A 16,014-nucleotide genomic window follows, 5' to 3' on the forward strand; every position below is an offset into this window, starting at 1 on the left:
GACGCAGGGTTGCGAAAAGAAAGACTGCGTAAGATGCGACCAATAGTCTGATTGGCCCGTTCTGCTTGACCGTTAGACTGGGGGTGAAAGCCGGAAGAGAGACTGACGGAAGCCCCAATCAAACGGCAAAACTCCCTCCAAAATTGAGACGTGAATTGCGGACCTCTGTCCGAAACGACGTCTGACGGAAGGCCATGAATTCTGAAAACATTCTCGATGATGATTTGTGCCGTCTCTTTAGCAGAAGGAAGCTTAGCAAGGGGAATGAAATGAGCCGCCTTAGAGAACCTATCGACAACCGTAAGAATAACAGTCTTCCCCGCTGACGAAGGCAGTCCGGTGACAAAATCTAAGGCGATGTGAGACCACGGTCGAGAGGGAATAGGAAGCGGCCTGAGACGGCCGGCAGGAGGAGAGTTACCGGACTTAGTCTGCGCGCAGACCGAACAAGCAGCCACGAAACGACGCGTGTCATGCTCCCGGGTGGGCCACCAGAAACGCTGGCGAATGGAAGCAAGCGTACCCCGAACGCCAGGGTGGCCGGCTAACTTGGCAGAGTGAGCCCACTGAAGAACGGCCAGACGAGTAGGAACGGGAACGAAAAGAAGGTTCCTAGGACAAGCGCGCGGCGACGGAGTTTGAGTGAGTGCTTGCTTTACCTGCCTCTCAATTCCCCAGACAGTCAACCCGACAACACGCCCCTCAGGGAGAATCCCCTCGGGGTCAGTGGAGGCTACTGAAGAACTGAAGAGACGAGACAAAGCATCAGGCTTGGTGTTCTTAGAGCCCGGACGATAAGAAATCACGAACTCGAAACGAGCGAAAAACAGCGCCCAACGCGCCTGACGCGCATTAAGTCGTTTGGCAGAACGGATGTACTCAAGGTTCCTATGGTCAGTCCAAACGACAAAAGGAACGGTCGCCCCCTCCAACCACTGTCGCCATTCGCCTAGGGCTAACCGGATGGCGAGCAGTTCGCGGTTACCCACATCATAGTTACGTTCCGACGGCGACAGGCGATGAGAAAAATACGCGCATGGGTGGACCTTGTCGTCAGAGAGGGAGCGCTGAGAAAGGATGGCTCCCACTCCCACCTCTGACGCGTCAACCTCGACAACGAACTGTCTAGAGACGTCAGGTGTAACAAGGATAGGAGCGGATGTAAAACGATTCTTGAGGAGATCAAAAGCTCCCTGGGCGGAAACGGACCACTTAAAGCACGTCTTGACAGAAGTAAGGGCTGTGAGAGGAGCTGCCACCTGACCGAAATTACGGATGAAACGACGATAGAAGTTTGCGAAGCCGAGAAAGCGCTGCAGCTCGACGCGTGACTTAGGGACGGGCCAATCAATGACAGCTTGGACCTTAGCGGGATCCATCTTAATGCCTTCAGCGGAAATAACAGAACCGAGAAATGTGACGGAGGAGGCATGAAAAGTGCACTTCTCAGCCTTCACAAAAAGACAATTCTCTAAAAGGCGCTGGAGGACACGTCGAACGTGCTGAACATGAATCTGGAGTGACGGTGAAAAAATCAGGATATCGTCAAGGTAAACGAAAACAAAGATGTTCAGCATGTCTCTCAGGACATCATTGACTAATGCCTGAAAGACAGCTGGAGCGTTAGCGAGGCCGAAAGGAAGAACCCGGTATTCAAAGTGCCCTAACGGAGTGTTAAACGCCGTCTTCCACTCGTCCCCCTCCCTGATGCGCACGAGATGGTAAGCGTTACGAAGGTCCAACTTAGTGAAAAACCTGGCTCCCTGCAGGATCTCGAAGGCTGAAGACATAAGAGGAAGCGGATAACGATTCTTCACTGTTATGTCATTCAGCCCTCGATAATCTATGCAGGGGCGCAGAGACCCGTCCTTCTTCTTGACAAAAAAAAACCCTGCTCCGGCGGGAGAGGAGGAGGGGACTATGGTACCGGCGTCAAGAGCTACAGACAAATAATCTTCGAGAGCCTTACGTTCGGGAGCCGACAGAGAGTATAGTCTACCCCGGGGGGGGGTGGTTCCCGGAAGGAGATCAATACTACAATCATACGACCGGTGTGGAGGAAGAGAGGTGGCCCTGGACCGACTGAACACCGTGCGCAGATCGTGATATTCCTCCGGCACCCCTGTCAAATCACCAGGCTCCTCCTGTGAAGAAGAGACAGAGGAAACAGGAGGGATAGCAGACATTAAACATTTCACATGACAAGAGACGTTCCAGGAGAGGATAGAATTACTAGACCAATTAATGGAAGGATTATGACAAACTAGCCAGGGATGGCCCAAAACAACAGGTGTAAAAGGTGAACGAAAAATTAAAAAAGAAATGGTTTCACTATGATTACCAGAAACAGTGAGGGTTAAAGGTAGCGTCTCACGCTGAATCCTGGGGAGAGGACTACCATCCAGGGCGAACAAGGCCGTGGGCTCCTTTAACTGTCTGAGAGGAATGTCATGTTCCCGAGCCCAGGTCTCGTCCATAAAACAGCCCTCCGCCCCAGAGTCTATTAAGGCAGTGCAGGAAGCTGACGAACCGGTCCAGCGTAGATGGACCGACAAGGTAGTGCAGGATCTTGAAGGAGAGACAGGAGTAGTAGCGCTCACCAGTAGCCCTCCGCTTACTGACGAGCTCTGGCCTTTTACTGGACATGAAGTGACAAAATGACCAGCGGAACCGCAATAGAGACAGAGGCGGTTGGTGATTCTCCGTTCCCTCTCCTTAGTCGAGATGCGGATACCTCCCAGCTGCATGGGCTCAGCACCCGAGCCGGCAGAGGAAGATGGTAGTGATGCGGAGAGGGAGGCGACGGAGAGCGCGAGCTCCTTTCCACGAGCTCGGTGACGAAGATCAACCCGTCGCTCAATGCGAATAGCGAGTTCAATCAAGGAATCCACGCTGGAAGGAACCTCCCGGGAGAGAATCTCATCCTTTACCTCTGCGCGGAAACCCTCCAGAAGGCGAGCGAGCAAGGCCGGCTCGTTCCAGCCACTGGAGACAGCAAGAGTGCGAAACTCAATAGAGTAGTCTGTTATGGATCGATTGCCTTGACATAGGGAAGACAGGGCCCTGGAAGCCTCCTCCCCAAAAACAGATCGATCAAAAACCCGTATCATCTCCTCCTTAAAGTCTTGATACTGGTTAGTACACTCAGCCCTTGCCTCCCAGATTGCCGTGCCCCACTCACGAGCCCGTCCAATAAGGAGAGATATGACGTAGGCGACACGAGCAGTGCTCCTGGAGTAAGTGTTGGGCTGGAGAGAAAACACAATATCACACTGGGTGAGGAACGAGCGGCATTCAGTGGGCTCCCCAGAGTAACACGGCGGGTTATTGATTCTGGGCTCCGGAGATTCGAAAGCCCTGGAAGTGGCCGGTGGATCGAGGCGGAGATGGTGAACCTGTTCTGTGAGGTTGGAGACTTGGGTGGCCAGGGTCTCAACGGCATGTCGAGCAGCAGACAATTCCTGCTTGTGTCTGCCTAGCATCGCTCCCTGGATCTCGACGGCTGAGTGGAGAGGATCCGAAGTCGCTGGGTCCATTCTTGGTCGGATTCTTCTGTTATGGTGCGTGAATGAGGACCCAAAAGCGAATCAACTTAAACAGAGCTTCTTTAATTACCAAACATAGGTAGGCTCAGATGGACCGGCAGATTCCGACAGGACAGGACAAGGTTACAGCAAACATGACGGCAGTCTGGTTCAGGCATGAATGACACAAACAAATAAGAATCCGACAAGGACAGGAGCAGAAACAGAGAGAGATATAGGGACCTAATCAGAGGGAAAAAAGGGAACAGGTGGGGAACGGGGTGAATGGGTAGTTAGAGGAGACAAGGGACAGCTGGGGGAAAGCGGGGGAGAAAAGGTAACCTAACACGACCAGCAGAGGGAGACAGGGTGAAGGGAAAGGACAGAGACAAGACAACATGACAGTACATGACAGTATTTCTGATCAATTTGATGTTATTTTAATGGACAAACAATGTGTTTTTCTTTAAAAAATAAGGACATTTCTAAGTGACCCCACACTTTTGACTGGTGGTGTATGTGTTCCAATCTTAGGAAGAGACATCTCTGTATGTGTCAAAAAAGTAAAACATTTTTTAAAGGTTCTCACAGTCTCCTTTTTAGCTGAACCCATTTTAGACCTCTAGTTTGCTTTTTGGAGTGGAACATAAATCATTAGGGAAATGCTATGCTGTATGGAAATAAATGTCGGAAAGGGACCAAAACTTGACAAATTACTATTTCCCCCATGTTCTAAGCCAAAAAGTAAGGTCTTATGTTATTTTAATGAACCTAAAAAAATGACAGACAAAGGCTATGGAAAAGCCTCCCCCCTTTAGCTGCGCACAAGCCGGCTGTCTCCCTGAGGAAGATCATTAAGAAAACCAGTCAATACAACCCATTTGGAAAGTAGTTCCCTGAATATCCATATACACTGTAAAAAAAAAGGCCTGTGTGAATCATGTAAGTTTAACCAGTGGACCTTAAAATGTGAAGAGTTTGTGGCTTTCGATGTAGTTTACTTTGATGGGGACCGGTGAGAGTAATTTGACAGTGTTGTTAAGTGTGTAATCAGAGAAGATAATGTTTTGAGGCAAGGGAAAGTGGAAATATCACGTGTTGAGGGCAGCAAACATTAGCTGTAGGGAAACAACACATCTATTGTGTCATGGTATTACATTGTAACAACATCATCAACCCCATAGCAGGAAATTAATAAAAGTACTTTATAGATAAACTTTTTTTCTTCCCAGACATGGTGATTTACAGCGAATCAAGCATAACACCTACATTCAAAACATGGAGGTAACTGTAACCAAATAAATAAAAAACACGTAAAAAGCAACAACCAACAAATATAGGCTGCAGTCTGTCAAGCAGAAACACATTGAAGTAGTAGTAGGACTTGCGGTATCAGCCTCAGCATGGCTGATTACATAGTTTAATGGTCTTGGCTTCACCTCATGTTTTACAAACCCAAATGGTCCCTGCAGACTGATAAATCAACTGCATATCGAGTCAGATTGCTTCAGTGAACTCTTACCATTCCCAGGTTGCTAACTAGGGGAGTAGACCAAGAATCAGGCCAATAAAAATAGCTCTCCATCCACTAGGTCACATATTCTAAAGTCTGAATTTTTGTGGGATTTTTTGACACACCATTTTGTTTGAAATATGATGCCTCATTGCTGGGTACAAAGTGTCAAAGCAATTGAATAAAAGCAATGACTGATAGGCACTTAATCTTTAATAAACCCAAACAAAAAGTCAGTGGAATACACACGAGACCAAACAGGACTTTAAAATTGTAAGGTTACTTGTGTAACCTCGGTTCTCTGATATTATGAGTGAGATATCTCACAGTGGGATTCACCAGAATCTCTAGAAGTTTAAAGAACCAATCACACACGTCTGTCAGAGACAGACAGGTTGAGTGTCGAATGAGCTTGCTCCCCTCGCCTCCTACCACTCACCCGCCCTCTTGTCATTCTCGAACATGCAGAACTTACTCACATTCTTGTGAATAGGAGAATGTGGGTAGATATCTCGCTCATAATATCTGAGAACCGGGGTTATGCAAGTAACCTTACAGACGTCCTCCAACAATTGTTTGACTTTTTCTCTTGAAAAGTGATATCCCAAGTACATATGCAGTAAAGTACACACACTAAAGGGTAAAACAATTATGTTTTGAGCAACATGTATTTTTTTAGACACAACTGCAAACTTCAAGGAGTTTGTCTGATGGGATGTCATCGGCATCCCACTTGCGTGAGGTACAATAGATGAACAATAGAGAACAAAAGAGGAGAGGTCAACCCCCCTACACTTGTGTAGTGTCATGTAGTTTCATACCTGGACAACATATTGAGATGTGCCTTTTGTTAAGTAAATCAGCTGTTATTCAGGTGAAAAAGCGACTGGAGTAGGGCTTTAACATTTTACTGCGGTGAGCTAAATCAGGGTCCCACAGAGTGTTTCTTGGTAGTCTAAAACAAATATACTTTAAAACAAAAGTATACACCTCATACATATGGTTATGGGATGAAAAAAAAGAAGACCGGTACCATGTCAGATATAGAGTTGAAATGCATTACATTTTGAGTTTGGTTTTTATACACAGTGCATTCGGAAAGATTTCAGACCCTCTTCACTATTTGCACATTTTGTTACATTAAATCATAAATCTAAACCTGATTGAATAGTTTTTTTCCCTCAATCTACACACACACAAAGACAAAGCAAAACAGGTTTTTCGAAATTTGTGCTAATTAAAAAAAATATATACTTGTACATAGTAATACCTTATTTACATACTTATTTACGTACCAGTCAAAAGTTTGGACACACCTACTCATTCAATAGTTTTTCTTTATTTTTACTATTTTCTACATTGTAGAATAATAGTGAAGACATAAACAATGAAATAACATATTTCGAATCATGTACAGTAGTAGCCAAAAAAGTGTTAAAAAAATATTTTCGGAATCTTCAAAGTATCCACCCTTATCTTAACAGCTGAGCACACTCTTGGCATTCTCTCAACCAGCTTCACCTGGAATGATTTTCCAACAGTCTTGATAGAGTTCTCACATATGATGAGCACTTGTTGGCTGCTTGTCCTTCACTATGTGAACCAACTCATCCCTAACCATCTCAATTGGGTTGATGTTGTGGAGCACATCAGTCTCCTTCTTGGTAAAATAGCACATACACAGCCTGGAGGTGTGTTGGGTCATTGTCCTGTGGAAAATAAATGAAAATCCCACTAAGCGCAAACTAGATGGGATGGCGTATCACTGCAGAATGCAGCGGTTGGAACCAAAAATCTCAAATTTGGACTCATCAGACCAAAGGACAGATTTCCACTGGTCTAATGTCCATTGTTCGTGTTTCTTGGCCCATGCAAGTCTCTTCTTATTATTATTGGTGTCCTTTAGCAGTGTTTTCTTTGCAGCAATTAGACCATGAAGGCCTGGTTCACACAGTTTTTTCTGAACAGTTGCAGTTGAGATGTGTCTGTTTACTTGAACTCTGTGAAACATATATTTGGGCTGCAATATATCTGAGGCTGGTAACTCTAATGAACTTATCCTCTGCAGCAGAGGCAAATCTGGGTCTCCCTTTCCTGTGGCGGTCTTCATGAGAGCCAGTTTCATCATAGCGCTTGATAGTTTTTGCGACTGCACCTGAAGAAACTTTCAAAGTTCTTGAAATGTTCCTCATTGACTGACCTTCATGTCTTAAAGTAATGACGAAGTGTTGTTTCTCTTTGCTTATTTGAGTTGTTCTTGCCATATTACGGACTTTGTCTTTTGCTAAATAAGGCTATCTTCTGTATACCACCGCTACCTTGTCAAAACACAACTGATTGGCTCAAACGCATTAAGGAAATCAATTCCACAAATTAACTTATAACGAGGCACACCTGTTAATTGAAATGCATTGAAGCTGGTTGAGAGAATGCAAAGCTGTCATCAAGGCAAAGGGTGGCTACTTTGAAGAATCTCAAATATAAAATATATTTTGATTGGTTTAAAACTTTTTTAGTTTCTACATGATTCCATACGTGTAGTTTTCATAGTTTTGATGTCTTCACTATTATTCTACAATGTAGAAAATAGTAAAAATAAAGAAAACCCCTGGAATGAGACCCTTTGATATGAGACTCGAAAGTGAGCTCCGGTGCAACCTGTTTCCATTGTTCGTCCTTACATACGTATTTCTACAACTTTATTGCAGTCCACCTGTCGTAAATTCAATTGATTGGACTTGATTTGGAAAGACACACATCTGTCTGTATAAGGTCCCACAGTTGACTATGCATGTCAGAGCAAAAACCAATTGTTAGAGCAAAAACCAGGAATTGTCCGTAGAGCTCTGAAACAGGATTGTGTCGAGGCACAGAATTGGGGAAGGGTACCAAAACATTTCTGCAGCATTGAAGGTTCCTCAATCATTTTTAAATGGAAGAAGTTTGGAACCACCAATACCCTTCCTCGAGCTGGCCGCTTGGGCCAAGCTGAGCAATCAGGGGAGAAGGGCCTTGGTCAGGGAGGTGACCAAGAACCCTCTGGTCACTTTGAAAGAGCTCCAGAGTTCCTCTGTGGAGATGGGAGAACCTCCCAGAAGGACAACCATTTCTTCAGCACTCCACCAATCAGGCCTTTATGGTCGAGTGGCCGGAAGTAAGTCACTACTCATTAAAAGGCACATGAAAGCCCGAATGGAGTTTGCCAAAAGGCACAAAGTACTCTTAGACAATGAGAAACAAGATTCTCTGGTCTGATGAAACTAAGATTGAAATCTTGGGCCCGAATGCCAAGCGTCACGTCCAGAGGGAACCTGGCACCATCCCTACGGTGACGCATGGGGATGACAGCATCACGCTGTGGGGATGTATTCCAGCGGCAGGGACGGGGAGACTAGTCAGGATCCCAACAGGCCAACGACCCTAAGCACACAGCCAAGATAACGCAGGTGTGGCATCGGTTCAAGTCTCTGAATGTCCTTGAGTGGCCCAGCCAGAGCCCGGACTTGAACCTGATCGAACATCTCCGGAGACACTTGAAAATAGCTGTGCAGCGACGCTCCCCATCTAACCTTGAGCTTGAGAGGATCTGCAGAGAAGAATGAGAGAAACTCCCCAAATACATGTGTGCCAAGCTTTTAGCATCATACCAAAGAAGACTCGAGGCTGTGATCGCTGCCGAAGGTGCTTCAACCAAGTACTAAGTAAAAGGTCTGAATACTTATGTAAATGTCATATTTCAGTAAAAAAAAGATACATACTTTTGCAAAAAAATCTAAAATATTTCGCTCCGTCGTTATGTTATTTTTTTTAACCATTATTTATCTAGGCAAGATACTTAAGAACAAATTCTTATTTTACAATGAAGGACTACCCCCGGCCAAACCCTCCCCTAACCCATACGATGCTCGGCCAATTATGTGCTACCGTATGGGAATCTTGATCACAGCCGGTTGTGATACAGCCCGGGATCGACAATTACCATGGTCTGTAGTGACGCCTCTAGCACTAAGATGCTTTGCCTTAGACCGCTGCGCCACTCAGGAGCCCCTATTGTGTGTACTGTGTGTAGATTGATGAGGACAAAAACAACATTTAATAGATTTTAGAATAAGGCTGTAACATAACAAAATGTGGAAGAGTCAAGGGGTCTGAATAAAACGTTTGACTTAGAACCACCGGGTTGTTGGCTGTTTATTACATTTGTGACAACATTTTATAACATTCCACCCATGAGGCCATAACTCAACACTTTAGTCAGGAAAGGGCTACAGTGGCACTCGTCTCTTTTTCTCCTCATTTAACAGCTGATTTACTTAACAAAAGGCAGATCTCAATAGATGGTACAGGAAAGTCATGACATAGCACCAGTGGGGGCGTGGGCCTTTCCTCTATTGTTCTCTATTGCTCCTCTATTTTTCCTCAAGCAAGGGGGAAGGCCGATGACATCACGGATTACCATCATACCAACTTCATGTGTATTTATACTTGTAATATCACTTTTCAACAGTAAAAGTTCTAAAATCCTTGCCCCTTCTGACACTTGGTTGACGACACACATCTCTGCATGCCTGGCAGATATCTCAGCTTGGATGTCGGCCCACCACCTCAAGCACAACTTCGACAAGACAGAGGTGCTCTCCTCCTGGGGAAGGCCTCCCCACTCAAAGACCTCTCCGTGACCGTTGACAACGCCACAGTGTGCAAAGAATCTTGACGTGACCCTGGACAACACCTTGTCGTTCTCTGCTCCTGCACGTTCATGCTCTACAAGGAAGGGAAGGGGTGCAAGTCCTAATCCAGGCACTTGTCATCTCCCTTCTGGACTATTGCAAGTCGCTGTTGGCTTTGTTCCCCACTTATGCCATCAAACCCCTGCAATTTATCCAGAATGCTGCAGACCGCATGGTTTTCAACCTTTCCAAGTTCTCCCATGTCACCCCGCTCCTCCGAACACTCCATTGGCTTCTAGTCAAAGCTTGAATCCACTACAAGACCATTATGCTTGCATACGGAGCAGCAAGAGGAACTGCCCCTCCCTACCTTCAGGCTCTGCACAAACCCTACACCCCAACCCGAGCACTCGGTTCTGCCACCTCTGGTCTCTTGGCCCTCTCACCCCTACAGGAGGGCAACTCCCGCTCTGCCCAGTCCAAGCTCTCTCTGTCCTGGCACCTCAATGGTGGGAACCAGCTTCCCCCTGAAGCTAAGACAGCAGAGTCCTGCCCATCTTCTGAAAACACCTGAAACCCTACCTCTTCAAAGAGCATTTTAAATAATCCCCCTCCTAATCTCGATTTCCCCCCCCCCCATTTAAAAAATCATAATAATAAAAACAACTTTCCATCACACACACAAGCACTTCTTTTTTTGTATAACTACTTTATTGAGGAAAAGTGTACTATGCCTGTGATATGTGGTTAAGCCACCTAGCTATTTTAAGATGTATGCCCTAATTGTAAATCGCTCTGTCTAAAATCTAAATGTAAGTTCTCTTTCAATTATTCCATCTCACAGTGGGATATGGCCAACTCCGGTATCACACGTGCTCTCCGAAGATTTTACATACAGTACAGCTCTCCGACATTTTACATACAGTATTTTATGGAAATGATAAATGAGCCCCAATGAAGACAAATTAAGGCCGGTCTACACACCACATGAGGGACAAAGTTGTACTGTGTGTGTGTGTTGCAAATGTATTTATTGCACTTGATACATGTGTACTGTGTCTTCCTGTCCTTCTTGGGTCCACACACATCGCAGCACTTCTTCTTACTGCTACCGGCTGCAAACTAGAATGACGAAAACACTTAGTTCAGGAATTTGACTAACATCTCACTCGCTCACTCACTCACATATAAAGTTACAGCAGGCCAATTTGGGAGAGTCAGACACATACACACATGCAACAACATCACTCACACTTACTTCCGGTATTGGAGTTGTTGGTTTTGTGGGTCAGGTGGATGAGGCACCAGCATCCTCCTCCAGAATCCTCCTCACATAGGCTGTAGAAGCTGAGGTCCTTGGGATATGTTGCCTCTGGATTTGAGGTCCTACCAATGCCTTGCCCAGCTCCTCGAGAAAGAGCCTTCTCCTCTGGAGCTTCCATCTGTTCCAATCTGGGTTCAACGCCATCCAGATGACAAATGCGTTGTACGCTGAGATGTCCAAGTTGTTGAAGAATATGTGGCCAGCGTAGGGTTCTTATTTTGTAGCTGTAGCCAGTCACTAGTCTAAACTGTCCACTCCTTCTTTTGTGGCATTTTAATCCATTATGATTTCAGGTTTTTGATGTTCCTGGCAAACTTAGAGGAATAGATAGGCCTGTTCCATGTATTCAACAGCTGAGTTGGGAGCTCTGGCTTGTTTTTTTTCGTACTGTTCCTACCATTGTCAGTTTCCTCTTGAGGAGCTCCTGTCTCAGCTTGTGCAAAGTAAAAAAGTTATCGCATGTGATGTTGTGGCCACGGAGTCCCTGTGTCACGTCCAGGACAACCCGCATCCATTGGTTCTTCTCAGGTGCTCTTCCATCTGGCTTCCCCGCATAGACTTACAAGTTCCATGCATATGATGAAGCAGCATCACAGGCAGCCCAGATATTGATTTCATATTTTGTTGAGACAGAATGTACTGCCTGATTGGCAGCGGCCTCCAAATGGCATAAGCTGCTCTTCAACGGTAACGTTGGGCCCAGGGTTGTAAAACGGGGGAAGGTGGTCCACCCACTTGTCCCACACAGACCTGACTGCAACTAGCTTGTCTCTCTGCCGCCGAGGTGGTCTGGTGTCTCGTTTATCAAAGCGGATAATCCAGGAAATAATGTGGATGTTTTCCAGAGACATTGTTGTACGGAAAGTTATCTGCAAGGTTCTGCATCCCACAGGGATTCTGTTGATTCCCCATTGGATCTGAAAACACCAGCAAGGATAAGAACCCAAAGTATGCATATAAATAAGTTTGGTCCATCTCTCTCCAAAAACACATTCCCTCCACATTTTTGCAGTCCAGAATGGTTTTCTGAAAGGTTTTCTGGGATGAACAGTTCAAAAGAAGACTATGTCCTGCACATGAGTAACTGCGTCGGCCCTGGGTGTATCCTTATCACATTGCAGCCATGCGGGGTTGCTTATTCCTTGGGCAAGAAGACCATTCAATTAAAAAAAAAATTGACGTCGATATTTCTCTTCCTGCAGGCTGCTGATGAGCTGGTCCTGGGGCCAACTCACTGTCAGACTCAATTGACAGAGACATGGTCCTCACATTCTGAAAATTCTTCATCTTCCAAAATGGAAGACACCTTCCACACTAGCTTCTTTCTCTGCAAAAATGATTTCTAAGGCCATCTGAGAAGAGATTATTTTTGCCATACTGATTGCATGTGTGGCTCCTTACCACAATCAAAGTAATTTATTTGTTGTGTCCCTCCCCCAATTTGCACCTGGCTGGGGTAGAGTGTGGTAAATACAGCTTTTAATTTTTTATTTACAATGTATCAAAATAATGTATCAAAATAATATTCTGACTGGAACAAACTGCAAAAATCGCTGAAGCTGGAGACATATCTCCCTCACTAACTTTAAGCACCAGCTGTCAGAGCAGCTCACAGATCACTGCACCTGTAAATAGCCCATCCAACTACCTCATCCCCATCCTGTTATTTATTTTGCTCCTTTTCACCCAGTATCTCTACTTGCACATTTATCTTCTGCACATCTATCACTCTAGTGTTAAATTGCTATATTGTCATTATTTCACCACTATGGCCTATTTATTGCCTTACATCCCTTATCCTACCTCATTTGCACACACAGCTTCTATCTCAAGGCCATCAGACTGTTAAACAGCCACCACTAACATTGAGTGGCTGCTGCCAACACACTGACTCAACTCCAGGCACTTTAATAATGGGAATTGATGGGAAATGTAAAATATATCACTAGTCACTTTAAACAATGCTACCTAATATAATGTTTACATACCCTACATTATTCATCTCATATGTATACGTATATACTGTAATCTATATCATCTACTGCATCTTTATGTAATACATGTATCACTAGCCACTTTAACTATGCCACTTTGTTTACATACTCATCTCATATGTATATACTGTACTCAATACCATCTACTGTATCTTGCCTATGCCGCTCTGTACCATCACTCATTCATACATCTTTATGTACATATTCTTTATCCCCTTACACTTGTGTCTATAAGGTAGTAGTTTTGGAATTGTTAGCTAGATTACTTGTTGGTTATGACTGCATTGTCGGAACTAGAAGCACAAGCATTTCGGTACACTCGCATTAACATCTGCCAACCATGTGTATGTGACAAATAAAATTTGATTTAGATTTGTATACATTTTCTATTGTATTATTGACTGTATGTTTGTTTATTCCATGTGTAACTCTGTGTTGTTGTTTGTGAAGCACTGCTTTGCTTTATCTTGGCCAGGTCGCAGTTGTAAATAAGAACTTGTTCTCAACTAGCCTATCTGGTTAAATAAAGGTGAAACAAAAAAGGTTTCACACACTACAAAGGCTAAAGAGTGTGAGAAAAGTGGTAGATGGGCTGGGAGACAGACAGGTTCTTGGTGCTATGTTGAAACAGCAGGACCAGTGAGGAAGAAGACGGAGTGTAGGCACACCACAAACATTTTTGTTTCTGTTTCACTTATTTTCACACAAACTTTTTTTTCCCTCAGGTCCAGTGGACCCGAACGAACACCACATATTTAATATAACGTTTTAGGGGGGTGCACAGCTTGCACTCAATGAAAATGTGATTTTACATATTCTTCACATAAAATGAGCCAAGGCCAATGAGTCTCAGGTTAATCAAATTATTCATTGTATCATTTTCTTTTAGTAAACATTGAAAATGGGTCCTACAGACCCGCACACCACACAAGGGTTAAACAGCACCCAAGAAGAAACCTTACCTCTGGTGGAGTGAGCCCTCAGGCCTTCCCCAATCCAATGTGATAACCATTGATGAGAGAGGAACCTCCCCCCGCAAGGATGTGCCCAGGAAACAAAGAATTGGTTGATCCTGCGCAAAGCTCTCATTCTATCCAAGTATACAGTATGTGCCACAGGCGTACTGGACACAAATGACGGCGCTGCTCTTCTTCAGGGAAAGGTGACCCAGGGACTGCGGTTGAAAATTAGCTGGCTGGCTAAAACTGTCACTTTTACTGAAACGTTGATTAATGTGCACTGTCCCTGTAAAAATAAATAAACTGAAACTCAAACAAGCACCAAGGCGAGACAATTCTAATTGCCGCTGACCTTAGGCATAAAGGCAGGGTTGGGCAACAAGGTTACCTTGGAAAAAACCCTGGGAAAACAGTAGGCACGACTGGTAAACTGACCATGAAGCAACATACCATGAAGCAACTCGGTTTTTCCACCGAGTTATTGTGGAAACCTATAACAAGCAGAGATGGCAGCTAGATATACCTTAACTGTGGAGAAAGCCTTCCCTCTGTATATGAGTTCCTGCAAAAAGGATGAAACCTCTGATATTTATTTTATATGTTTAAATTTCACCTTTATTTATCCAGGTAGGCTTGTTGAGAACAAGTTGTCATTTACAACTGCGATCTGTCCAAGATAAAGCATAGCAATTTGACACATACAACAACACAGAGTTACACATGGAATAAACAAAACATACCCCTCGATATAGAGCATTGGTAAGGAATTAGAGCCATGGCAATCTGGATAATCTCAATGACTCTGAGAGACAGGCCTGTCATATCCAGATGTAGAGGGCCATGGTGTCCGGGTGATCTAATTTAACTTGGGTCAGAAGATCCATGCTTAACAGGAGATGCCAGGGCTCTTCATAGAGCAGGAGAATGATCTCTGGCACCCCTGAGCTTGTGTGGCTATCGAGGGGCTACCAAGACTCCCGCTCGATAACCACCAAGCCTCTGTGTGAAATAGAACATTGTCATGCTCTGATCCCATTTCTCCACATAGTTTTTTGAACAGGGGTGCAAAATGTAGTTTACAATCAAAGTTACCTGCTACATATCTCAGAGTTTGCAGAGCTCTTTTTCACACATCTCTTTTTCTGTTAGGTGCCCTCAGTGTATTCACTATAGCTCAGTCAGTGTATCATACAATGCACCTACATGGCAAAGGGAGACACAGATTGCAGATGCCTGCCCGCAGTACCGTGATAGATGGAGTGCCGTCTGTGCAAAGCCCACCATTTGATCCCATGGAATCTGTTTTCGTCAATAAAGCCATGCAGCACACTGAACATCCCCTGCACCGTTTCATGCTCGGGAATCGTGAAACAGAACAATATGTCCTCATGAATAGCATCCCCCAACATTTAGTGAACAAAAGTCAATGCATGGCCATCACAGCTGACTTCCATTTGAAGAGCATGAACTAGGGAGTTTTTGTCATTCAGTCAGAGTTCTCTTGATTGCTAGCTATAGCATATAGTTTCACAGTGTTATCTGACAAAGGTATTGATGTTTCTGTGCCTCCCCACACATTGTTTTCACCATATCAATTGGGTCCGGTAATATCAAAGTCTCTGCAATATTGTGTGGTTTCTTAACATAGTGGGCTTAGCCATTCACCGTAGAAATGATTAAAGTGCAACGGTCATGTGCGGCCTTTTCCCATGATCTAAGGCTGCTCTCTGGTTTAATTTATACTTTTAGATTTTAATCATTTTTATTTCGATTTTTAAGGTTAATCACATAAAATATATTTGAGACAAAGACGATATTATAATTATTGTAAATTTCTTCTCTAGGATTTTTGAAATTCTCCTGAGACGCCATTTTCATATCAGGCTACCCCACATGGGGTCGCGACCCCTAGTTTTGGAATTACTGATCTTCACTGACCCCTCTTTTCGCTTACTCGTTTGACACATCACATATGCTGCTGCTTAATATCTATCTTGTTGCCAAGCCACTCTGCCAATACAGATAATAAG

The sequence above is a fragment of the Oncorhynchus mykiss genome, chromosome 4 (genome assembly GCF_013265735.2).
Source record: "Oncorhynchus mykiss isolate Arlee chromosome 4, USDA_OmykA_1.1, whole genome shotgun sequence".
In the NCBI taxonomy this organism is placed as follows: Eukaryota; Metazoa; Chordata; class Actinopteri; order Salmoniformes; family Salmonidae; genus Oncorhynchus; species Oncorhynchus mykiss.